Here is a 25781-nt window from a genome sequence, read left to right as displayed (position 1 = left end):
CTGGACACTCAGTCGGTCGACTGACACTGACAGTCGGTCGACTGTCGACTGTCGACACAACCGGTCGACTGACCTTTCCAGTCGGTCGATTCATTTGGTATTACATCAATCTGCCGAAGGTAAATCTTAGTCGGTCGGTTCACTAAACAATCGGTCGGTTGAACCCTCAGTCGGTCGATTGTCAACCGACAGTCGGCCGACTGTGTTCATCTTCCTCAGAAACTGAACAAAGGCTACGGACTTCACGATGAAATCCTCAAATCTCAATCTAGAGCTCGTCTTAAACACCAAAATTGACCACAACTTGTTCACTACTTGTTATAGACTCAAAACCCACAACAATTTGACCATAACAACACTTAAATCACTTGTTTTGACACAAATTCAAGCTTTTTACAAAACTCACACAAAACATGAATTCAACAATGAATTGAACACAAAAACATATGTTTCTTACCTTGATAGACTCAGTAAACGATAAAAAACACGATTCTAACACCAATTTGAGCTCAAAATCAATGTTTAAGGATTAGGGTTTGGTAGATGGGAGGGTTGAAGGTACGGTTTGTTTTTGGAAAATTTCTAGAGAGATGGAGAAAATAAAAGGAAAGGGCAGCACAATACACTTATTTGGGGTTAAAACCCCATACCCCACAACACACGGGTATTTACCAGTTATCTAATAACTTACTTACCTTGTTAGGCGGCCCTAACGGCGTCCAAATTAAATAAACAAACCTGTTCTGTGACCCTTGTCACAAACTGGTCTCAACTAAAACACCAAATAATTATAAACATATAATTACAAAAATTACTAATTACGCCATACTCAAGGGTAAAATGGTCATTTTAACTAGGCCCAAAATGCGGATGTTACAATGAAACCGGTAGCGCGTGTGACCTTTAGACCTTTTGTGACTTAGGTCTCGTTGTAACCGTTATTGTGGTTGTGGTAACCATGACCTTGTTGACTTTGACTGACCAGATTTCGAGGACGGAATCTCTTTAAGGGTGGTAGATTTATAACATCCTAGTGTCGGGTATAGGTGAAATTTACCTTTTTGCCCTTAAGACTTTATATGTACGTTATATATGTTTTTATTTAATTATATGATTATAATTATTTTATTATCTAGTTAAGACCAGTTCGTGGCAAGAGTCACAGAACATGTTTGTTTGTTAAATTTGGACCTCGTTTGGGCTACCGAACGAGGTACGTTGCGTTTCAGTAAACAGATAAATACCCGTGTTTTATCCGGAATGAGATTTAATCCCCATTTAAGAGCCAGACCACCCCACCCCTTGTTTTGTTTTTTGTACGTGGTTTTCTTCTTCCCCTTTTCTGTTTTCTATCGGTCTAAACACACACACACATACATAAACCTTAATCTCCCAAATTGATAAAGATGATGAAGTAAAATTGCAAGCTTTAAGTGGTGTTTTTCCTTCCCATTCCCTCTTGTGTCACGAACACACCATCATCACCATGGAGCCCTAATTCTAGTTTGATGAAGATGATGATTAACCCTAGCTCAATTCTTGTTGATTATGGATTATATATCATATTTACAAGTCGATTTATAGCATCAAAAAACATATTACAATCAGTTTTGTGTTCTTAAATTGTTAATTAATTCATGCTTTCTAGTGTTCTTTCTAAAATGAAAAATTTGCATTTTGTGTTTTAATTCTTGTGTGTTCATGGATTAATTCAAGCTACAAACTGATTTTGTGTATTATTAGCAGATTATAAACAAGTTTGTATCTCTTAATTTCGTGTTTAATTCTTGATTAAATTAGGATTCTTGAATAAAATGATAAAATGCAATTTTGCTTGAATTTTGTTCGTAAGTGTGTTGTTTAGCTTGCATATAGTAGATTGTTGTTTATATGTTAGTGCTTCATTAAGAACCTTTAAATGTCCATACAAAATTGCTCGAAACATGAAAATGGTGTGTGAAACCGAAGGGTGCAAAAGCGAGCTGCTGCTGCTATATATTTCTGCAGGTGCGCAGCTTCTGTTGCTGCTATTTAAGCTGCTGTTGCAGCTTAAAATGCTGCTGATTGCAGCCCCGTTATGTTGTTGTTCGCCCACGTGACACGCAGCGGTTTGACTCGGCCCGTAACTTAGTTGCTCGTGTCTTGATTATTGTGGTTTGTGTATTTATTTACACGTTTTGCTCATGGCCCGTTTGTATGATTTTAGGCATTATATATATATATATATATATATATATATATATATATATATATATATATATATATATATATATATATATAGGCAATCACCCGCATGGACCCGACCCGTGCTTGTAAATGTTTATTATTTGGATTTCGCCAGTTTAGCCCTTGAACCGTTTGTGTTAAATCTTGTTTATAAGTGTGGTATTTAACTTGTTAGATGCTAGCTAGATATTGTATATATGTTGTGTATCATTGTGAACATATATCTTGTCTAAAACACTGCTCGAAACACAAATTTTGGGGTCGAAACCGGATGGACAGCAGCGTCTCTGCTGCTGTTTTCAGCTGTTGTTGCAGCTTAATAGCTGCTGTTCGTCCTCGTGGCGAGCATCGGCTTGGCGTGGTGCGCAGCTCGGTTGCCCGTATCTTTGTTTTTTGGTTCGTGTGCATTGTTTGATTGCCCGTGTTGCTCATGACCCGCTCATTAGGACTTTCACCCGTTGGATTATCTTATGAGATTATGGGTGCAGTTATATATATGAGTTTGTGTGTATCGTCTGAATCGTTACCAATTTTACTCGCGGCCCGTTCGAATGAATTTAGGCGTTTCGTATTTGAATATAGATGTATGAATATATATGTATATATATTTGTGAGTGTATATGTATATAAGTGTTTATTTATATATATGTATATATGTGCGAGTGTGTGTGTATATATATATATATATATATATATATATATATATATGTATGTATATATATATGTGTATATGGGCAAATATATATATATATATATATATATATGTATATATATATATGTGTATATGGGCAAGATCAATGGGGAAGTAACCAATCGGGGGGAAGCGGGGGGAAGCAAATTTTTTATTTTTTTTTGGATTTTTTTCCGGCATCAAGATCACACGAAAATATGAACATTTAGAAGAGACACTTCGTGATGAATGTTATTATTTAGGCGGGAAAACGATCGACAAAAATAACATTCAAGATAATATTGTTCGTGAAGAATATGAACGTTTTTTTTTCATGTTTTGTGAAGCAAAATTTAGCCCGATTTAGGGTTTAGGGTTTAGGGTTTGGTTTTTTGGGTTTATTCCATAAACCTAAAACACCAAACCCTAAACCCTAAGCCCTAAACCCTAAACTCTAAACCGTTCGTGTTAAAAACTCAATCTAAATCTTAAATCTAAACCCTAAACCCTAAATTTCTAAACCCTATAAACCCTAATATCTAAACCCTAATATCTAAACCCCAATAGCTAAAACCTCAACATACGCTCGAAAAACACGATAATTGTTATATATTACTTCTTCGAGCGTTTTCCCGCTAAAATAAAAACATTTATCACAAAGTGTCTCTACTAAATGTTCATATTTTCATTCCATCTATAATGTTCGTGAACAAAGTTTTTTTAAAAAACGAAAAAAAAGTTTTTGCTTCCTCCCGCTTCCCCCCGATTGGTTACTTCCCTCTTGATCCTACCACTATATATATATATATATATATATATATATATATATATATATATATATATATATATATATATATATATATATATATATATATATATATATATATAGAATATAATATAGTTAGTAAATGTGGTGCGGTTTACTAACTTGTTCAGTGTTTATTCTCAGGTGATACAGAAGAGGAGAAGACTCGGTGATATTAACTACCGAACTTTGCTGGCGATCGGTGAGTGGGTCTATCCTCGGATAGAATTTAGTAGCAAAGCATGCTACTGTTTATCACATGTTATTGTACTGTTAAGTTGATACCGTATGCTATGTTTAGTACCGATTGCCATACTAGTTAGTGCATGTTTGTTGTTGTATGATTACATGTACACTGTGCATGACACCAGTCGGGCCAGAGGAGACTGGGGACTCGTAGCCGGGCCAGAGGAGGTTAGAGTCCGTGTGAGGTCGACCGGGCGAGAGGAGGTCGGGTCCATGGCTACTAAACCTAGAGTATGGTGTGAATTACGTATCCCCTACGTCCGGAGGACTATACTGTGGATCGGTAGATCCTAGTCCGATCAACTAGGGTCGTGTGCTCGTACAAGCCGCCGATCCTCATATTGTCTTTCTGTTTGTGTTTGCTTGGCTGTATGTATGTAGATAGCTATGTATGAGCTGTTGCATGTGGCGATGCCTAGATTATATCTGTAGATAAATCTACTCACTTAGCGTTATGCTAATTCCCCACATTTCCCTTCCTTGCAGGTTTAGGTATTGATGCTTTCTTAAGGAAGGGCGGACGTGAAGACATGTTTGACAGGGTTGAACTCTGATGATGTTTTGTAATAAAATTGATGTTTTAATGAACCCGGATTTAGATGTATTAAATAAGATTTAATACAGTTTTTTTGTAATGTATTAATGTGGGTGTGTATAATTATTAAAATGTATTTTATATATCTTCCGCTGATTTAAAAAGAAATGGCCGGTGTTACAGGGATGAGGTGCTTGATGGGCGTGCTGGTAAACTGGTAAATAATGAAGTGGTGTGCTGAGTGGTGTGTTGGGTGATGTGTTAATATATAATTGAAAGTTAGGCAAAAATAATGATATAAAAATATAAAAGAACCAATCAAAAGTAAGCACATCACAACACGCCTTGAACTATTCCCCCATCACGCCGTGTTAGCCGTGTGGTAGAGGCGTGTTTGAGCGCACATCGAGTCTACCACATGCGCGTTAATTATGGTCATATAATTTTGTACTTTCCTAAACCAATCAGAATCAGTTACACCCACATTCTAATTATTCCCCTTCAACTCTCTCTCTTTAAAATCACTCCATCAAATCAAATTATTTATTATTTTAAGAGAAAAAGAAAGATTAATTTTAATTCTGTTTCTGTAATATCTATGAAGAGATCTATATTGTGTTATAAAGATCCGGTCAACGTTGACGACTGTAAGATGAAGAAGAAGGTCCGTGAAGATCCGTCACAGGAGGAAACGGTGCTAACTGTTCTGTTAGATGAGAATTTTTTGTACGAGATATTTTAAACACGTGGACGCACGGACGTTAGGAGCCGTTGGATGCGTTAACCGTCAGTGGAATCGGACGACTCAGGATGAACGGTTATGGGAACTGATCTGTACCAAACACTGGGCAAATATCGGGTGTGGTAACACACACTTAGTGGTCTTCAGAGACTTCATTCTCATTATTTACGGCCTTTATCTAAACCTTATGCATCTGCAACCGTTGCTACGTCGCCGATGAATTCAACCGTCGTTGCGACGTCGGCGTGGCCGTGTCTACCACTGCCGCGTGCGATTGTTCCGGCGAAACCTATTGCCGTGAAAACTCGTTGGGGAAAAGATGAGGTTCAGCTTTCGTTTTCTCTTCTTTCTATTCGGTATTATGAGACGATGAATTTCAATAATCGAAAATGAAATTGTTTTAATTTGATGCTTTGATTTCATTATTTGTATTGTACTAGTATGATGATGATGTATTAGATGGTTTACTTTTGTGATTTCTAACTCACAATAGCTAATATGATATTAATCAATGTTTGTATTTGTAAATTGTAAATTGAGTGATAATTTACTTTAGCATTTGGATTAACGATGTTTAAGTTGAATTGCATTAATTTGATTGTCGCGGGATGGGTGTTTGGTTACGAGGGTAAGACAAAAGGGAGCTAAAAGTACCTAACGGCGAACACAACGCCTGTGAACGAGTATTAAACACAAATAAACTAATACTCCGCTTCCTTTTTTTTTTAATTAATTATTAATTTTTCATTGTTACCTCTTACTTTTTATCTATCTTTTACTTCTACACATATAAAGTGATTTCATAAAAAAAATTTATCACGTTATTTTTTTTTCATTCATGAAAATAACAATTAATTTGAGACATTTAAAAAGAAATAATGAACTATAAAATTAGAACGAAGGGAATAATAATATTATCTACGTCTCAATATAACTATCGACTTACTTTTATATGTTTTAAAATAATTATCTACTTAAAACTATAATTATGTTATAAAATATCTAGATTGTGTTATAAAATATCTAGATTGGATGTTAATTTTATTATTATTATATTTCTTGCATAGTAATATTTTATACTATAAATAGACATGTATGGTAACCATTTAAGGTGCACCATTTCTCTTGAAATATCAATATCAATATTTCTTCTCTCCTTCTTCTCTCTTTTTCTCTCTTTGTTCTTAAAACCATTAAAGGTAGTTATAAGCCTACTGAATTATAACACGTTATCAGCACGAAAAGCTTAGTGTAATTAAAAGATATCTCAAACGATCACGAATCACTAATCAAGGTATGAAATTATTAATAATTTTCAGACTCGAATATATCAAATTTTGTACTACTAACATTTATATTTATGTTATTTAAGTTATATATGGTCGGTTATACCACCTGAATTATATTTCTGTAATCTAACTTTTACTAACTTCACTAACATTTATATTTATGTTATTTAAGTTATATATGGTCGGTTATACCACCTGAATTATATTTCTGTAATCTAACTTTTACTAACTTCACTAACATTTATATTTATGTTATTTAAGTTATATATGGTCGGTTATACCACCTGAATTATATTTTCTGTAATCTAACTCTTATTAACTTCACTAACATTTATATTTATGTTAATAAGACCTCATGATTGTACGCAACACGTCATTTGACAACACGGTACTTTATGTACGCAACACGTCATTTGACAACACGGTACCATGGGTCGAGATTAATTCCGATCAATACGAATACGACGGGGTCTTTATATGTTATCTAACATTTATGATTACTTATGCAATTAATCATTATTTATTTCATGCATACTAATGTTTATTCTTAAATTTATAATTTTAAAAGTTAAAATAAAAAAATAGTTTGCATTTTTATTAAAAGTAAATCTTAAAAGTTAAAATAAGAAAAAGTAGTTTGTACTTTTATTAAAAGTAAATCTTAAAAGTTAAAATACAAAAAGTAGTTTGTATTTTTATTAAAAGTATATCTTAAAAGTTAAAGTAAGAAAAAAAAGGGATGGTAAAATGGAATGGTTTTTTGTCAAAAATGAAGTATTGAAAATGAAGTGGTCTCCTTCTATAACTAAAAAAATATATATACTTTTATCAAATGAATTTTTTTGTGGCCGACAATTTCAAACACGAGTCCGTGTTTAGTTTATCAAGAATATCTCTTGCTTTGGTGAAAGGTCACGATCACGATATCAGGTGTTGTGAAAGAATTAAAAAATTGGTCAAGTGGCCTTTTAAAAACTAGAAAAAAAATTTAAACAAAAAGTTTTTTTTATATATTTATAATTTACGGGTAACGTAAAAAAAAAGGAAGTTTTTTTTTTAAAAAAAAAAAACAAAGAAAGTGTTTAAATGAGTTTTACAGAAAGGGGGAAAGCAAAGTAAAAAAAAAAACTTTTTTCCAAACAAAGGTAAATGAAAGTAGGACTTAATACAAGAAAAAAGTAAACATCTCCTAGACGTGATAAAATCTATCAATGATAAGTATTAGACTTGATGAGCTAAATGTGACAAAAATGTTTCAACATGTCTTATGTTAATTTTCTAAAATAAGTTATTATTATTCCGAGTTTAACACATATACATATGTTAATTAAAAACAACCTTTTTGTTCTTATGTAGTGTTGGGTTGCAATTTTGGTTGTATGCCATAATTCCATCCAGTAGAGTGACAATAGAAAACTTTTGATGATAATCAATAAAAAACTTTTTTCCAAACTTGTTAAATGTTTTGTTAAAAACGTGACCGTTGAAAAAAGGAGGTTGAATAATAAAACTTAAAAAACAAATTATTTTTTTAAGAGTGTGCATCAAAATGGCCCGTTTAATAATGGGGAGTAAAAATATAGTCAAATTGTTTCAACGAACAAGGGTTCAATTGGATGTCTCTTAAAAAAAATCCGCGGGTACGGGTGATGGATCCAATGGATCCGCATCCACGACCCGCGGGTGCTATCCCTAATTGTGACAAGTACAAATCAACTAAAAGTCTAAAAAATAAATGCTCTTATAGGGACCAAATGTTCACAATAATTGCCTAAGCTAGATATGAAACAAATAGTTCATAAAAAAAAAAAGGTCGTTGTGCGTTTTCGGGATGATAGCCGAAATACACTTACAAAAGTAGGTCAGCCGTCAATTCTTTATAGCCATATCAACGTAGATCAATAAAATCATTTATGGTTTTGATAAAAGATTAATTAAAAATTAATTGTTTTTTGGTCTTGGATTCTCGGTAACAAAAGCAAAGGTTGTTTTTGGTTGCCACAACAAACAAGACAGATGTTGTTGACTTTTGTTGTTAAACATGGCACAAGTGAACAATAACAATAGATTATTGTTTTTGAAAAGAATAATGATGCGTTAATTTTATTGTATAAAATAAAATTAAAGAAAATGATTTTCATTGATGACTATGAACAAACGCAAACAAAGTGTTTGTGGTATTTGGTGATTAAAAAAAAAGTGCATCTAAAGCTTCTACTGAAAATAATATGCATCTAAAGCTTCTACTGAAAATTAATGTGCAAGGTACAACGTATAACTATATGGTCAAATTCATTTGAGCCTTCGGAGTCACAAGTATATGATGTATATATATATTACTCAATTAACAAAATAGTAAATCTAAATTAATTCATATGAATAGTAAAACGAAATTAATTAATTTACTATTCACATAAAAAAGCGCATATGATAAAAAGCGCATCGCATATGATAAGCGCATATGATAAAAAGCGAATATGATGAAAAGCACAACGCATATGATGAAAATCGCATATGATTAAAAGCGCATATGGTGAAAAACACAGCGCATATGATTAAAAGCGTATATGGTGAAAAGGATATATGATTAAAAAAAAACACATATGGTGATTTATAAAAAAAAAAAAACACATATGGTGATTAATGGAAAGCACATATGGTGATTAATGAAAAGTATATTGTGAAAAAGAATCTCAAATGTTTCTTGAAAGAATTCAAGGTAAGATATATGAACCAATTCATCCATCATGTGAACCATTTTGATATTTCATGGTTCTAATAGACGCATCTAGCGGATGGTCTCATATTTGTATGTTATCAAGCCGTAATATGGCATTTGCAAAGTTTCTTGCACAAATTATTAAATTGAGAACACATTATTCTGATTACACCATTAAAAGGATGAGACTTGATAATGCTGGTGAGTTAACATCTCAAGCATTTAATGATCATTATATATCTACAGGGATTGTTGTTGAACATCCAGTTGCTCATGTGCATACACAAAATTGGTTTAGCTGAATCAATAGATAAACGCTTACAGCTAATAACTAGACAATTGATAATGAGTACAAATCTCTCAATACTTATATGTGGACATGTAAATTTACATGCTGCGACATTAATTCGCATTATACCATGTGGAAGTCGTAAATATTTTCACTTAATACTTGATTTTGGCCAAGAGCCAAATATTTTCTACCTTAAAACATTGGTTGTGCAGTGTATGTTCCAATTGTATCACCACAACACAATAAAATGGTTCTTCAAAGAAAGATGATAATATATTTTGGATATAAAACATCTTCAATCATAAGATATATTGAACCCATGATGGGTGATGTTTTTACAGCACGTTTTGCTGATTGTCATTTTAATAAAACATTGTTCCCTAGATTAGGGGGAGAAATAAAAATAAAAAATAAAATGATGCTTCATGATGTGAACATCAATTAAGGTATATTGAACTCGCACAAAAGAATGTGAAACGAAAGTTCAAAAATAATGCATATGAAAGAACTTGCAAATTAATTACTTTATGCATTTACAGATATAAAAAAGTGACTAAATCATATATACCAGCGATAAATGCTCCAGCTCGAACTGAAATTCCAAAAGCTGGCAATAATGTCACTGTTGAGTCTTTGCCACGCATCAAACGTGGAAGATCAATTGGTTCCGAAGATAAAAATCCTCGAAAAAGAAAATCAGCTGATAATGAGGTAAGAGAAAGTGTTCAAGAAGAACCACAAATCAATATTCCTTCTGCAGAGGATATTGATAAATGTAAATACTAAAATTGCGATAAATTATGCAATATTATGGAACCGAAATGAAACTAAAATCTCTATGAGATATTTTCATATAATGTTACAATGACATCATGAATAAAGATGATGATCTGGAACTAAAATCTGTCATTGAATATACAAAATGGACATGATTTAGCTCAATGGAAAGGAGCAATAAGAGCTGAATTAGAATCGCTCGATAAAAGAAAAGTTTTCGGATCAATCGTTATCACTTTTAAAGATGTGAAACGTATGGGATACAAATGAATTTTTATCCGAAAAGAAATGTGCAAATGAAGTTACAAGGCAAAACTAGACTTGTAACTCAATATTTCCCACAAAGACCAGAAATCAATTAGGAGGAAAAATTATCCTCCTGTAATGGATACAATTACTTATTAGATACTTAATCAACCTGGTAGTTATTTAAATGCATCTCATGAATGTTGTTACTACTTATCTGTATGGATCACTTAATAGTGATATATATGAATATACCTAAAGGGTTAAGGTATCATAAGCATCTAATGTAAAACCCAAGGGAATATATTCCATTAAATCACAAAGATTTCTAAGTGGGTTTATACAAACGGGACGTATGTGGTATAACCGATTAAATGACTACTTGATAAAAAAAAGGGGTATAAATATAAACTTATTTTGCACGTATGTTTTATAAAAACAATGTTCGGATATGAGATCGTAGTTGTTTATGTCAATGTTCTTAACATCATATGAACAAATAAAGAGATCTATGAAATCATTCAACTTCTAAAGAATTATTTTGAAATGAAAGATCTTGAAAACACCAAGTATTACCTTGGATTGCAAATTGAGCATATGCCTAATGGTTTACTTGTACATCAAACAACTTATACCGAAAAGATTTTAAAACATTTTTTTTAAAGACAAACTCATTGTTGTTAGATCACTCAATATTGACACTGATCTATTTCATCCCTGCGAAGATCATGAAAATTTTAACAGATCGAAAGTTCTATATTTTAGTGCAATTGAGGTTCTTATGTATCTTATAGATTATACAAGATCTGACATTTCTTTTGCAGTTAATTTGTTGACAAGGTTCAGCTCAGCCCCTACCAAAAGACATTGGAATGGGATCAAACAAATAGTTTGATACCTTCGGGGAACTACTGATTTATAATTATTTTATTCTAACAACTCGAAACAAGATTTGTTTGGTTATACAGATGCAGATTATTTATCCGATCTACATAAAGCTAAATCTCAAACTGGATATGTATTCCTAAATGGAGGCACCGCAATATCATGACGTTCTCAAAACAAACACTTGTTGCAACATCATCAAATCATGCCGAAGTGATTGCATTACATGAAGCTACTCGGGAATGATTTTAGTTAAGATCAATTATACAAATCATTATTGATTCTTGTGGACTAGAACGCTATAAAAGCGTAACAACTATCTATGAAGATAATACAGCTTACATAATACAAATGAAAGAAGAGTATCAAAAATGACAGAACAAAACATAAATGCTGACGAGGCGCTAAAGCTATAAACGGTCTTAACGGTCATAAGTTTGATGGAAAAGAATGGTATATTGGTAAAGCTCAGAAAAAGACTGAAAGGGAATAGGAACTGAAACAACGGTTTGAACAAACCATGAAGGAGACTGTAGACAAATCACGAGGGCCAAACTTGTACATAAAAGATTTAGATGATACAGTTTCAGATGAAAACCTCAGATTTTTCTCATATACTCAAGATATCGTAAAAGACAACCAGATTAAAATGAGATACGTTCAATCAACAACTCTGCTGATCTTTATACCAAAGCACTGCTAACTGCTATTTTCAGAACACACGTTCATAATATTGGCATGAGGCATGTTCAGAAGATGTAACAACTCAGGCGTTGCCTACTTGAGGGGGAGTCAACTTTATGCTGCACTCTTTTTCCCTTAGCTAAAGTTTTATCCCAATGAGTTTTCTTTAGCAAGGTTTTTTAACGAGGCAGTACTAGTTATTCTCTAATAAAATTGTCATCCAAGGGGGAGTGTTATAAAATATCTAGATTGTGTTATAAAATATCTAGATTGGATGTTAATTTTATTATTATTATATTTCTTGCATAGTAATATTTTATACTATAAATAGACATGTATGGTAACCATTTAAGGTGCACCATTTCTCTTGAAATATCAATATCAATATTTCTTCTCTCCTTCTTCTCTCTTTTTCTCTCTTTGTTCTTAAAACCATTAAAGGTAGTTATAAGCCTACTGAATTATAACAAATTAATAATTATCATTTATTTATGACGAAATATATAGAAGTCATCTCGTCATAAATATATGATAGTTATTAATTTATGGGATATGTTGTTGTTGCTGTTTTGTATTTATTTATGACGAAAATAATAATATAAATAAGAATTCGAAGATTAACAAGGTACAAAACTAAATCATCGGTAATCAGAAGCTAGCTTATAACAATCGCGGAATGCGAGACAACTAAGCCAACTTAAACAAACAAAGCTACCACGAACAACGTAAGAATACAGTGAGTAAATCTAGCTAAAACTAAAGAAGAATAAATACCAAAACCCTAAATCTGAAAGCACCTAAACCATCCCGATCAAACAACGAAATATCGAAAGATGCTGATGCCCGTTGAGCCACCGAAGATCAGAGAACATATATATTTCAACAACTACGAAACTTACGAACCGCCGCGAGATTGATCCCAACCTAAAAAAAAAAAACTGATCCCCATCCTTAGATCCGAGACCATATCTCTTATAGGGAGATTGATATGCTTTAGACATACCTAATCTTATTGTAATATGATTACGAATTCGGTTACAGGGAGCAGCGTTTAAGATTCAAACATCTAATAATTATTCTAAGAATTGGAGAATTTTGTTTTGAATTTAAGTAAACTATAAATGTAGAAAAAGTAAAACAACGAATCAACCAGATAAGGGAGGTAGTGTCCACTTTAATGCTCAACAAATGACTAGGATTGTTCTTTATTTAAAACCGCTTATTTAAGGTCTAGGTAATTAGTTCATATCGGTCTCACGAAATCAATGAACCAAAGGCATAATGAGTTCAATTTACTCACATAAATTATCATCCAGAGGTTCAAATTACCATGTAAAATTAAGATAGACTTTCTCTTGATTAAACTCACGTAAAACCTAGGCTAATGGGATCCCTCGAAAAAGCCTACACGACAATATCAATTTAATCACCAATTGCACTCACATACAATTGTATAGACCTAAAAGATGAAGTACAAGCATATGAATATTGATAAACTCACATAAATCAAATTCAATAACATGTATAATTAAACGACGATATATAGACAAGCACAACAATGGATCTTTCAAGGAAGCACAATTAATTGAACATAAAAACCTTAATAAATCAAGAGTTAGAACAATCCATAATCATAAATCTTACATTAAGTGGACACAATTAAGGTTTAGCCTAACATAGCAAAAGAAAGAACAAAATAACAATTGGAACGAGTAGTATTCATTATAAAATTACTAAAACAATGAAAAACTAGAGTACCAATGTTTATTAGATGATCCAATCTTCAACCTTGATGTTATGATCTTCAAAATTGGTGAAGAATAGCTCTAAAACCTCTAAAAACGACCCTTCTAGCCTCGGGATTCTTCTCCTGTCGATACCCTAAAGTTGGGGTTAAATGGGGTATTTATAAGGTTGAAATTCGGAATGCTGACCGACCCCGCATTGCGACCGCGATTCATCAATCGCGATCGCGATTGAGGACATGTCTGACGAATTGCGACCGCGATCAAGCTATTGCGAATGCGATTGAATGCTGAAAAATTTGGATTGTGACCGCGATTGCATAATCGCGACCGCAATTGCATAATTGCGATCGCGATTGCATGCTGCTCGAAACTTACTGATTTCTATTAATGTTTCACGACCGGGATCCACTCCATCGCTACCGCGATGGGGCCCTGAGCTGAAATTTGATCTTTTTACTCGTATTTTGCTTTGTTCCAAGCTCGTTTGATGTTGAAACTTGAAGAAACCAACCGAAAATCAATAATAAGACTTTAAAAGCATGAAATGACATTTTCTTTATAATCACGAACCAAGTCTTCAATTTTCACCACTTTATAACCAAAAAGAACCCGATATCGCGAATGAATATATGTATAAATGGGCCGATATCAAATTCCCACACACTTGAACCTTGTTTGTCCTTAAGCAAGTCGATATCATCTTCATAATCAAGAAATCCATATCGTGTAGTCTTCAAAAGCAAATGCAAGGTTCAAGCCTTCATTCAAACTCAATCTCCCAATATCAAATTCGAGATTACCCAGAAGCTTTAATACCCCGAATCAAGAACACCACGTGCGGAACCAAGAAACATTTTGGCCTTTGGGAAAACAAAACCTTTAGAAAACCATTTTTGCTTTTTAAGAACGGGAAATCAAGTTAAGTTTTCACACAAAACAAGTTTTCCGTAAATTTTAGGTTTCAAGGCTATGTGCTTTTAATAAGGATATGTGCTTTCAAAGCCATCCCGGTCTTGGGACAACCACGCGGACAATTATTACCCCAGTATATCATCTAGGATGAACTACCTCCCGGTTCAAAGGCAATGAGATAACAATTGTCTTTGGCTCAAAAAGTTGTGTGCATATGAACGAACATAAATCTTCTCAAATAGCAAAGTTAATGTTGAGTGCATAAGGGATTGTTTATGAATGTTTATAGCTTTGATCTACGATCGGTTTACCGTGAATAACCCTTATTGAGATGTTGATCTATGAAAGGGTGATCAAAGCTTCGTCTTCCATTGATGGCAGTTGCCGCAACAATGGCCACTAAAGGTGGTTGCATAGGATTTATGTTCATAGAACATACCTGTTACCATGAGAGTGTTTTCTGGATGCAATCGCAAGTTCGAGTAATACAGAAAATGTTTTTATTGAATGAAGGATGTTTGGGTCGTATTTAAAATAAAACCCTAACCCTAGATTGCCTCATAATTAAGTTCTAGATCTTTTCGAATAACAACCATAAATAACGGGTTTATAGTTGGCAAAGGATCATGTTTAATTATGGATAAGATTAAATCCGATTACTTTCGTGTGCGCTAAGCAATACACGCGTGTGCACCTCCTAATAAGATGTTCTGGCAATATTCAGGACGTGCACGCCGTACGTGATACGCACGAGCGTTATGCGCGTAGGTACGCGTATCATTAAGTCCCCCCAGTTTAATATGATGTGCGATCACCATGACGCCTCATGTTACACTACTACTTAGGAGCACTTAAAATAAAATAACATGTTTTAACCTTCGTAAAATGCATTGATTAATAAAATAATAATATCAAGTAACCAGATTGTTTGGCCAAGATTTTATCATTATATGGCATTAATAACGGACAGCCGCTGTCAATCAAACGTCTGCTAATGTAGTCTTGGAAACGGCTACAGTGCAGATAATCATGACACACTTTCTTAAATTAAAGCTTGCGTAACCATACAAAATTCTTATCGTTAACCGTTCATTCGCCTTGTCATTTGTTCAGATCATGACACGTGTACAGTTTTCATCAAATCACACGTTTTGGAGCCCTAATCATTCCGAATATAAATAGGATCCATTCTTTACCATTTAGGGTAAATAATTAAAATCAACTTCTTTTTCATCATCGCTCCCAAACTTCCGACCAAGTTCCGGCAATCTTACCATCCTCAAGTCAGTTCACTCTTCTCTTTATTCTCTTTATCATGTCGACCTCGTTTGCTAGCTCGACTGTTTTTCACTTTCACTCAATTTCATCGACCCTTGACCAAGAGTCAATGAAATGCATCGTCGAATGGCATCCACCCGTCGCTGACTTTAATCCTTCCCTTCCAAAGGCAAATGAGCGAGCCCACAAACCACCCCCTAAAATGATTACTGTGTATGATCAAACCCTTGAGGTAGGGAATGTTTGCATTCTCCCAACTACCTTTTTCATGAGAGTTCTTCCTGCTTACAACATAGGATTAGGCCAATTTCACCCTTACAGTGCTACTCGTTTATCCGTGTTTGAGATGTGGTGATGGGCTAACAATCGCGAGCCATACTTGGTAGTTTTTCAAAACATCTTCCGTTATCAGTTAAGCGAACATGATTGGTATTGTTTTTTTGATCGAGTCGTCTTTACCGCCGGTCAAAAGAAGGGTTTACAAAGTTCGTGGAAAGATTCTTTTTACTTCGTTGAAAACAAGTTCGTTCCTCCTGAATTTGCCAACATTCTTCAATGGCACACCGGTTCAAACTCCTCTTTGAATAGACCCCCACCCATGGACCAGGCTGACCAGGAACTATTCGACCTGTGCTCCGGCAAAAAGTTGAAACTTCACATCTATCCCAACGACGTCCTGTTTTTTTACCAAAGTTTCATCCTACTGGCCGTTCATCATGCTTTGTTGGTACCCAGCCGGTCATCATGCTTAGGTAGCAGATGAGGCTACATCGAAGCACCGCTCCTCTGTTCGCCTCAACCCTCCCATCAGGAAGAGTAAAGCTGCAAGTTCGTCTAAAGGTAAAATATAAATTAATTTATTATTACAAATTTAATACATTTCATTGTCCATGCCTGATTGTCGAATTTTCCTACCAGTTGTTCACATTGAGGAGGATGTGGAGCCCACTGTTTCTGTCGCTACTCCATCTGTTGCCCATGCGCCCCCTGCGCCCCCAATTGCAAATGTTCAGCCAATCATGCCGGTCCCTCTTGCCATGATTGCTCCTCCTTCTTCAACTCCTGCTGCCAGTCGTTCTAACTCCACCCCTTCCATCCGAGCGCCAATTTTAAATGACAACCGGTACGTGCCCATTCAAGTGGACAACTTGGCTGCCATATTGAATGTTTCCAAGCGCGCCGCACTTGAGCAGAATCTGTATACGCAGAGGTGTGCTCCGCTGTCATAAGGCAAGAGTTAGAGAAGATGACACCGGACCAAAAGCTAAACTTTGACACGCAGCTGTCATTTCTGACATGATCAAGGGACTACGATAGGTTGAGCATCGAGCGCACTCATCGCGCAGATCTTCACATGTCTGGGCAGCTACAGAAGTGGGTGCAGCTTCTTGAAACGCATGTTAAAGTGGCCAATGATGCGCTGAAAATAGCCGAGGCCACCATTGAATCTTTGAAAAAGGAGAAAGTTGATTTTTTAACTTCGCAGGTTGATTATGAAAAGGAAAACAGGGAATTAAGGGAGGAGCTTGCTGTTGCTACCTCCAATGTTGACTTGCTAACTTTTGAGAGAAACGATCTTACCGCCTAGGTTATTGAAGTGTCTGCGAGCCGTGACGTCATTCGACGGACTTATGCAGATCTACGCGCAACACTTCCAATCATTGCCACCCATGTGTTGGGTGCCTCCATTGTTACAGAGCTTTACTCGCAAGCTCACAAGGCTACGAAAGTGATTGAACGGGTGCGGTTCTGGGATCTGATCTCAAAAAACGTTGAGGTACCTGCTGTTCTTCTCCAAATTATCACTGATCAAGTTGAAGAAGATGCTTATGAGAAGCTTCTTGAGTCCAGCAAAGCACTGGAGAACATTTCAATCCTAACCCTTGTGGCTGCCGCCGTTGATCCTGCTGTTTCGGTGCAGGATCTTATGTCAATGAAGTTTTAAGATGGCGAGCCAATGCTCGCTGTGTGGAGTTGCAAGGTGTGCTTTGTACGGCACCTTGTAACGTTTTTTGAACGGTGCTGGGGATCTTGGGTTCACCATAAGCTTTCAATGCTTTTGGCCCCTTGCCATCAATGCCTTTAGCGGGTGCACCTGTTATTAGCGTGCTTCATGAGGCGCTTTTAACATCGTGGGTGTGGCCCCCATCCTTAGTTTAGTTATTTATTTTCTGTTTTCATGGGGCAATCCTCCTGATCGCCGCGTGCGAGGGTTCGAAGGATTGTTACCATTAGTGTAGGGCACCGTTCCAGATAAGCCACGCAGTTTAGATTTTAATTTTATTGCAATTGTAATGGCCTGCGTGCCAGTTTAACTTGTGTGATTTAAGCAGCTTTTTGTAATTCCACTATGTAACCAATGCTATGCATTATTTCTTTCATAATGATAATAAGTAAAGTAATCCAATATCGTTTCTTATTCTATTGTTCGCGTCATTAGGCGTATTGAGTTCTTAAAACTTAAAGTTTTATTTGCATACAAACCAATGTATAATACTAACCGACGCTAAACTATTGTGCACATAGCCAACGCTTTTCATTGCATTATTAAGTAAATTATTCAGAGTCTTCCAAGTGAACCAACACTTAGGTTAGTGGGCAAGCAACCACAATGCTTGTCGTTTATAGTCATGACTTGCAGTCTTCTTGTCTGCGAGAGTGTGTTGGTCTAGGTTAACCAATGCCTGTTACCCACCCTAAAATCTAGCCTTGTAACCAAATAGGCTTCTGCCACGCAGGAGCTAGAGATCGTCCCTTAAGGAGGCAGGATGCAAGTAATAGCTGTCATATTGTGCGTTTAAATGTAACCAAACACTTCCATCCGAAAAATCAAATTTATTTATTACAAAATAAATCGAATTCTCAAGTCATATCCCAATGACAATTTATTGCAACCATGAAAGAAATACGAATTGTCTTAAAAGTAAACAAAGCAATAATTTAAATGAACTAAAAAATGTAAGTGTTTAAAAGTCGGGGTGATCAATCCCTATTGCTGCATCCTGACAATTATATGTAACATCTTTTCAAATTGGTTGCATGCCAAGTACGAGGTATTCGCTGTCCATTTAATCCTTCCAGGATATAGGACCCCGTTGCACTTATTCCAATAACTTCATAAGGACCTTCCCAGTTAGGCCCCAACTTTCCAGTATTCTCTGCTCGACTTTCCTCACTGTTGTGCCACACATAATCTGCAACCCTAAATGATATAGGCTTAATGCGCTTGTTGTAGTACTTAGAGATCGTCTGCTTGTTAATGGCTTCACGTATGACAGCTATCTCTCTGCACTCCTCTAGCATATCTAGGTTAGCGCGTAAGCCTTCATAATTACTCGATTCATCAAAGATGCGTATGCACTTCGTTGGACCATTAATTCGGCGGGGATTACGGCTTCCGTCCCATAAACCAAGCTGAACGGTGTTTTAGCTGTGCTATTTTTATGCGTGGTGCGGTGCGCCAACAAAACACTTGGGAGCTCATCGACCCACTCATTACCATACAAGCCCAGGTGCGCTTTTATCCCCTTTATAATATCTCAGTTTGTTACTTCGCATTGGCCATTGGCCTGCGGGTGAGCGACTGAAGTAAAAGACTGTTTGATATTCAACTCTTGACACCAGCTCTTGAAAGGCTCGCCTTCAAACTGAGTACCATTGTCGCTGACAATTTCATTAGGGATACCAAACCTGCACACAATATCTTCCCAAAAGAAGTTACGAATACGCCTGCTAATAATTGTTGCCAATGCCTTTACCTCTACCCACTTGGTGAAATAGTCAATTGCCACTACCAAGAATTTTATTCCTCCTGAGCAAGAAATGATAATGTGAATACTGTTAAAGCGTGTATATTGCAAAGTATTACATAAGTGCATTATTTCATGCGTACCTGAGCACGTGTTAATAGGACCGACAATGTCGATGGCCCATTTGCTGAACGACCATGCGGTCATTATTGGTATCATAGGATGCCATGGTGCTCGACTTATTGGCGTGTGCTGTTGACATGATTGTCACGTCCTTATGATTTCCGCTGCATCACTATGAATGGTGGGCCAGTAATACCCGATGCACATTACTTTTGCGGAAATTGTTCTGTACCTCGAGTGTAAAGCACAAGAACCCTCATGAATTTCTCGGAGCACCTCTTCAGCTTGATTAGGTCCAGTGCACAACAGGCTCGGGCCTAAATAAGATTTCGTGTATAAAACACCTTCGATTAACGCATACATGGGAGCTTTCATGCGAACTCTTTGCGCTTCTTTTTCATCTACGAGAAGTTCACCCTCGGTTAAGAATTTCACTAATGGTGTCATCCAATTTAGGCTTTCCTCCTCAATGGGCGCAACAGTTACTTTCTCATCAATAGACTTTTCTATTAACACTTCAACCCATACGTTTTTGCGCAGATGATCGAAGGCCAAAGCAGCCAATTTTCTTAGTGCGTCCGCTTTCTTGTTCTACCCCTAGGTACCTGCGTCAATCTAAAAACATCATTTTCGTTTGCTAATTCGTGCACCCGTTCCATGTACCGCTGCATAGAGGCTTCATGTGCCCTAAACGACCCATTGACCTGGTTAGCGACCAACTGTGAGTCAACGTATGCGTCCAAGTCTTTATTTGGAGTTGTTGTGCTATGCGCATCCCAGACATTAATGCTTCATATTCAGACTCATTGTTGGTCGCAGCAAACGTGAACCGGAGTGCTTAAGTATGCTCCTCTCCGTCGGGACTTGTGAGGACCAATCCAGCTCTAGCGCCTTCGGGGCTGCAAGCTCCATCCGTATACAGTTCCCATACCTGATTCTTGTCACAGCCAATTGTAGTGCTTTCTGCGAGTGCCTCTACTTCTCCTATTATTTTGGCCAATTAATCTTCAAGTATCTAGCCTTTTTTCGCCGTGCTCGGGGAGTAATTGATTCAATGCTCTCCCAATTCGATGGCCCATTTGGCTAACCTACCCGAAACCTCAGGCTTGTACAATACATGTCATCACATGTTATCAGCATATTACAATTAATTCAAGCGCGTGTTTGGCATCTTATAAGATTGTGTAAAAATGAGATTGGGATGTGCGTGCCGCGACTTATACCTGTCTTATCGGTTGATCAGTTAACACCATTATTGGATGCGCCTGGAAGTACCTGCGCAGCCGGCGAGCTGTGTGCACTAGCGCATATACGAGCTTTTCAGTAGGTGGGTAGCTAACTTCAGTTCCGCTAAGTGCTTTGATGAAAAAATACACAGGCATTTGTACCTGCGCCAAAATAGTGGAAAATACACAGTAAGCATTACATTCAGTACCTATTTCAAGTCTCAATATGAGACATACCTGCCTCCTATTTGCGACAAGAACGGAACTGATTGCTTCCTTTGAAGTCGCAAGATACAGCATCAATGTTTCTCCCGCAATTGGCGCAGTCAAAGTAGGCAACTCCTTTGAGAGCGACTTCATCTCGAAAAATCTTTTTCGGCCTCTTCAGTGCATCTGAAGTCTGATTTTTTCAATGAATTTTTTAGAATCTGGAAAAAAGGTAATGACCGCTCCGCGACTTTTGACAGCGGCCAACTTGCCTGTCAAACTTTGCACTTCTTTCCTTGATTTTGGGGAGTTCATACGTTCTACAGCCTCAATTTTCTTGGGATTAGCCTTGATTCCTTTTAGCTTCACTATGTGCCCCAAGAATTTTCCCTCTTCTTTTCCAAAACTGCACTTTGTAGGATTAAGCTTCATGTTGATTTTTCGCAGAGAGTTGAACGTTTCTAGGTGATCGGCCAATAGTTATACCTCTGTATTGCTTTTGATGACTAAATCATCTACGTAAGCCTTAATATTTCTACCGATTTGATCCTTGAACGCCAAATCTACTACCCTCTGGTACGTTGCCCCAGCATTCTTCAACCTGAAGGGAATTTTCGTGTAATAATAAATACCCTGGTCGGTGTGGAATGTGGTTTTATCTTCATCCGCTTCTGCCATCTGAATCTGGTTGTACCCTTATACGCATCCAAAAAGCATTTGAACTTGAAACCGGAAAGAGATTCAAATTTCCAGTCAATTTCAGGCAAAGGATAATTGTCCTTAGGGCACGCCTTATTGAGATCCTTAAAATCGACGCACATGTGCCATGAGCCATCTCCTTTTTTAACCAAAACAAGATTCGCGACCCAAGTCTGATGCCGCACCTCTCTAAGAATGTTCGTATGAACCAGCTTGTCTACCTCCAACCTCAACCATTCACTTCTTTCGGGCACCATCGGATGCTTCCTTTAGCGCACTGGAGTTGAGTTTGGATTCGCGTTCAGCTTATGCTCAGCGATACTTCGTGGTACCCCAGTCATATCATCCTCACACCACGCGTAGATGTCCGTGTTAGCTACCAGTATGTCCCACAGCTGAACTTTGATTTCCTCTGAAAGGTTGCCCACAACTTGAATTCGTTTGTCAGGGTATTTTAGATTGACAAGGATAGAACTACTTTTTATCTGTTCTTCAACTGTAGGTAATGGCTTAGGCGGTGTTACCGAAGCGCATAGCGCTCTTCCAGACTCCGTACGGACAGTAGTAATACCTTGCTTGGTAGGAAACTTGATCATGTCGTGAACTATGGAGGGTACTGCGCTAAACTTATGCAAAGTAACTCGCCCTAGGAGCGTGTTGTAACATGAATAAGAACGTACCATACAGAATTTAACAGGGACAGCTCGTGTTCGGTTCGAGTCGTTATCGTCAACCAGCTCCAGTTCAAGCTTAATGCACCCTAAAGGTCATGCCGATTCGCCGGAGAACCCCGACAAAACAGTTTTGGGTGCCCGCAACTTAGACTTGATTGTCACCGGTAGCTGCCTGAAGCAGTGTTCATACATTACATCGACAATACTGCCTGTGTCGACATTTAACCGTCGCACGTTGTATCCACAATCAGTGATGCGACCTATAATGATTATGGGCGCATGCAAAGGATTAATTGTTTGCATTGGAAGGAAGATAATAGCTTCCGCTCCCATTCCTCCAATTTCTCAGCTTTGCGCCTCTGATCAGAGTGCCAAGCATACACCATATTTATCGTTTTGTTAGATTTTTTATCGCCGCCCTTCTTTTCGTTTGGCGCAGCTTTCTATGATTGATTGCCCTGCGATGCAGTTCCCTGCCTTTTCACGGGTTTCAGGTGATTAAGCTCACCTTTCCCAGACATTCGATCACTTTTTCGATGAAAGACTTGCAACGATCAATTTTGTGTCCATAGTCATCATGAAACTCACAGAATTTTGACTTGTCTCTCCTAGCATATTCTGACATTTTCGTAGGAGCAGAGAATGTCAGATAGATCGGTTCGGCCGCTAGGATCTCCTTCGGTGTTTTAGTTAATTCGTGCATGATCGCAAAGTTCTGGCTTGGGAAGTGACCCTTCCCTTGATCAGAATTGCTTGACTTCTAAAACTTGTTATATTTTGACGACGCAGAGCCATGGCTGTAATTGTCACCCTTGTGCTTCGATCCCCCTGTGTGACTACGATAAGAATTGTCATCTTTGTTACCTCTGCTATCGGGGGTTTTCCCACTATTCCTAGTAGTATATTCCCTTGCACGCATATGCTCGTGCACTTCTTTGATTGCTTCAGCTAAGGTATCAGGGACCTTCATGCGCAAGCACTGCCACAGGGCAAGATGTCGCTCTCTACACAACCCGTGTATAAAACCGGACACTTTTTGGCTTTTAGGGAGTCCAGCCATTTTAGCGACCTCTTTGGTGTATCGATCTATGAACTGCCCAAGGGATTCTCTTGCCCCCTCTCCGATATCGTGACATTCAACATGCGTCCTTTTACGAGCGCGCATGTTATGAAAGTTTAACAAAGCCAAGAAAAAGATGGAATTTCTAGCATGATTCAGGAACGACATTCCTAATTAAGGAAATGGAAATAGAAAAAGATGGAATTTCTAGCATGATTCAGGAACGACGTTCCTAATTAAGAACGACGTTCCACAGTTGATCAAGAACGATGTTGTGACATGCAGAACGGCATTCCACCATAAGAGTCAAGGAACGACGTTCCTTAAAGAGGAACGGCGTTCCTCTGCATTTTTTGGGCAGTTTTTGAAGAGTATAAAAAGGAAGAGATTAAGGATTTTAATATATCATTCACTTAATAGTATAGTTCATGGTGGCTGATCAAAATTAGGGTTTCTTAGCTATTTTATTAAGGTTTTCATCAATTTTCCATCATCCATTTCATCTTACATCAAGGATTTGAAGATTGAATCAAGATCTAGGGCTTGTTCTTCATCATCTTCATCTTCTTCATTTGTCACTTTTGTAATTTCTTAAGTTTGGTACAATCTACTCTTGTTTATTGCTTAATCATGTTTAGATTATTTGCTTGTATTGATCTTGTTCTAGCCATGATTGGCTAGATTTCATTATGTACACTTGTTAATGAAGCTTGATAGCTAAGGGTTGTTCATATTGATGTTGATGATTGTGTTTGAATGAATTTATTAGCTTGATGATTGTGATTTGTCATTAGAATTAGCCAAAAGATCCTTTGTTATGCTTGTTTTAGACTTTACTTTCATTATATGAGTTGTATAGCTTTCAAAGGGGTTTGATTAGTGAAGCATCTTGTACTTCAACACTTAGGTGATCTAGAGAATCAAATTAAGGCTTTCAAGGGATTGGGGTTTTGATTTGGGTTGGTAATCAATTGGTCTTTAGTCAACATAGTGAGGTTTGGTTTTCTTAAGGGATTTCGATCACCAAAAGGTTTTAGGGGACTTTAACCTAGGCTAAGTACTTGAGATAATTGCATGATTCAACTAAGATCAATTGGTATAAGCTTATGGGAATTCGCAAGTATTGATTTGATCACAATAACATCTAGTAGGGATACTAGTCTAATGTTTGAGCACAATTAGACCTTAAGTGAATAAAAGAACAACCCGAATGCTTCAAGTGGATTAAGCAAGTGTACATGCCTTTAATATTGATATTTACTTAATCATTCTTAGTTTTCTAGTTTTAAATTGCAATAGTTTTCTTAATATCTAAAATTTAAACCTCCCAATCAAACAAACCTTAGGATGATTATGAGTTTGCATAGGTTCAACTAGCATTCACCGCTCTCTTGGGACGAACCTTAAACGGAAAACTCACTAATTGCAACTACGGAGTAATTGTTTCTCGTATGCTTGTCACATAGTCGAGTCCACATTTAAGTATAAATTTTGAAGATAAATATATGTTTGTGAAACGAGCATCAAACTTCTTGGCGCTGCTACCGGGGAGCGGTTAGCTAGTTGTATCTTTGTTTTGAGCTTTTAATCATTCGATCCATTTGTAAGGATTTATCCTTGCAAACGTTACTTTTTTTTTAATATATATTTTGTGTTTGGAAAACTGTATGTGTTTGTGTTGTGATTGAAGGTTAGGTACTTTGGTGTATGAAAAAGAGATCCCAAAAGGATCAAGAGTTTGCACATCCATTTTCCGATCCGGAGAAACACGTACACGGGGTTTACAAGCGTAAAGAAGAAAGGGTATTCAAAAGAAATTTTGAGGCTTTACCATTTTGTTTAGAAAAGATAAGTGGAAATGGTCAACCACCTCCCCCCGATGGTAATCCATTAGGTCATGCTATTCCAATCAACCCACTACCGGTTAATCAAGAACAACAAGATGATCCAAACGACACGCCGATGTGAAATGCTAGGTTGGTTGCACCT

At 36.7% G+C, this 25781-nt stretch overlaps 1 pseudogene; it reads left to right on the top strand.

Moving 5' to 3' along the window:
- The first annotated feature begins 4957 nt into the window (after positions 1–4957).
- LOC139867297 (F-box protein GID2-like) lies at positions 4958–5736 on the top strand (annotated as a pseudogene).
- The last annotated feature ends 20045 nt before the right edge of the window (positions 5737–25781 follow it).

The sequence above is a fragment of the Rutidosis leptorrhynchoides genome, chromosome 9, assembly GCF_046630445.1.
Source record: "Rutidosis leptorrhynchoides isolate AG116_Rl617_1_P2 chromosome 9, CSIRO_AGI_Rlap_v1, whole genome shotgun sequence".
Lineage (NCBI taxonomy): Eukaryota > Viridiplantae > Streptophyta > Magnoliopsida > Asterales > Asteraceae > Rutidosis > Rutidosis leptorrhynchoides.
Note: the sequence above shows the minus strand (reverse complement) of the source record. Positions and strands in the feature narration are given on the sequence as shown.